This window comes from Rattus rattus, chromosome 3 (genome assembly GCF_011064425.1).
Source record: "Rattus rattus isolate New Zealand chromosome 3, Rrattus_CSIRO_v1, whole genome shotgun sequence".
In the NCBI taxonomy this organism is placed as follows: Eukaryota; Metazoa; Chordata; class Mammalia; order Rodentia; family Muridae; genus Rattus; species Rattus rattus.
In genome coordinates this window covers 156,196,972-156,199,259 of record NC_046156.1, presented here as the reverse complement: position 1 = coordinate 156,199,259, position 2,288 = coordinate 156,196,972, and the positions used below count along the sequence as shown (strand labels likewise).

Sequence of the window (2,288 nt, the reverse complement as noted above, 5' to 3'; positions counted from 1 at the left end):
AAACACATCAATTGTTTATTATTGTTCAGAGGTCTATTGTGGACTAAGTAGTCCATTTGGTGCATCTGTGGTGGGAAGGGAGGTGGAATGTGTCAGGTCAATGTTATTGTTGATCTCAGTTGCATTCTTTCAAATGCTTGACATCCAGATGTTAGTTTAGAAGGCTTCAGGGTTCCACTGCCCAGTTTTTACTCCCATCACTTAATAATTGTACTGGCTAGTTTTGTGTGTCAACTTGACACAAGCTGGAGTTATTACAGAAAAAGGAGCTTCAGTTGTAGAAATGCCTTCATGAGACCCAGCTGTAAGGCATTTTCTCAATTAGCGATCAAGGGGAGAGGACCCAGTCCACTGTGGATGGTGCCATCCCTGGGCTGGTAGTCTTGGGCTCTATAAGAGAGCAAGCTGAGCAAGCATGGACAAGTAAACCAGTAAGAAACATCCTTCCATGGCCCATGGCCTCTGCATCAGCTCTTGCTTCCTGATCTGCTTGTGTTTCAGTCCTGACTTCCTTTGGTGATGAACAGCAACATGGAAGTGTAAGCTTAATGAACCCTTTCCTCTCCAACTTGCTTCTTGGTCGTGATGTTTGTATAGGAATAGAAACCCTGACTAAGACAATAATCTATCCTGCGTTATTATTTAAAAATGTGTGCTTTCAAGATTAAAGGCAGAGGAACATGGGAAATAGTGCTCTAAATTTCAGCAGCACTATACACACAATAATGAGATTGTATGTGGGAAGTCAGAGGATATGAAGAAGAGGGCAGTCTAACCACAGCAAGAAGAAGAGCCTAGGCAGCCATTACTAAATTATTTCCACAGTGAGTGTTTCCCCAAACTCAGTGCTCTCCAAGAATGAGAACTGATGCACTGTAGTTCGATTGATCCTTGCTTGGCTTGATTAGGCAAATGTGATTCAGAATGATATCCACTGAGATTGACTTCAATTCAGTAATAAGTATAGATTAGTTGTATATTTTGTTCTGGGGTTATAGTTGAAGTTCCTATAATAACCGGGGCTAGTTAATGCCAGAGAACTATGGGTTAAGATTCAGAGGAGATGGCTCTCTTCTGCCCCCTGTTCCAGAGACAGCCACATATTGTGCAGTGCCAAACTCATTCCATAGACAAGATAGTGAAGGTCAGTGTGAATGGATTTGGCTGTATTGGGTGCCTAGTTACCAGGGCTGTCTTCTCCTGTGCTCTTGGAAAAGTGGAGATTGTTGCCATCAATAACACCTTCATTGACCTCAACACATGGTCTACATATTCCAGTATGACTCCAGCCATGGCAAATTCAACAGCATAGTCAAGACTGAGAATGGGAAGCTTGTCATCAATGGGAAGCCCAACACTATCTTCCAGGAGTGAGATCCTGTTAACATCAAATGCGGTGATGCTGGTGCTGAGTATGTTGTGGAGTCTACTGGTGTCTTCACCACCATGGAAAAGGCCAGGGCCCACATGAAGGGTGGGGCCAAAGGGATCATTATCTCTGCCCCTTCTGTTGATGCCTTTATGTTCGTGATGAATGCGAACTATGAGGAATATGACAACTGACTCAATGCATCCTGTAATACCAACTGCTTAGCCCCCCAGGACAAAATCATCCATAACAACTTTGGTGTCATGGAAGGGCTCATGACCATGGTCCATGCCATTACTGTCACTCAGAAGACTGTAGATGACCCCTCTGGAAAGTTGTGTCATGATGCTTGAGGGGCAGTGCAGAACATCATCCACTAGTGCTGCCAAGCTCACAGGCATGGCCTTTCATGTTCCTATACCATTGTGAATCTGACATGACACTTAGAGAAACCTGCCAAGTATGATGACATCAAGAAGGTCATGAAGCAGGTATCTGAAGGCTCACTAAAGGACATCCTGGGCTACACTGAGGACCAAGTTGTCTCCTGCGAACTCAACAGCAACTCCTACTCTTCCACCTTTGATGCTGGGGCAGGGATTGCTCTCAATGACAACTTTGTAAAGCTCATTTCCTGGTATGACAATGAATATGGCTACACAGAAACAGCGTGGTGGACCTCATGGCCTACTGGGCTTCAAAGGAGTAAGAAACCCTGGACCACCCACCACAGCAAGGACACTGAGAACAACAGAGAGACCCTTGGTTGCTGAGGAATCACTGTCCCAACTTGACCCTCAACACTGAGTACCTCCCTCACAATTTCCATCCCAGACCCCCATAATAACAGGAGGGGCCTAGAGAACCATCTTTACTCTCTTGAATACCATCAATAAAGTTCGCTGCACTCCCCTAAAGA

The 2,288-nt window shown here is 44.8% G+C and overlaps 1 pseudogene; it reads left to right on the top strand.

The window, feature by feature from the left end:
- Positions 1-1,063: 1,063 nt before the first annotated feature.
- LOC116895973 lies at positions 1,064-2,078 on the top strand (annotated as a pseudogene).
- The last annotated feature ends 210 nt before the right edge of the window (positions 2,079-2,288 follow it).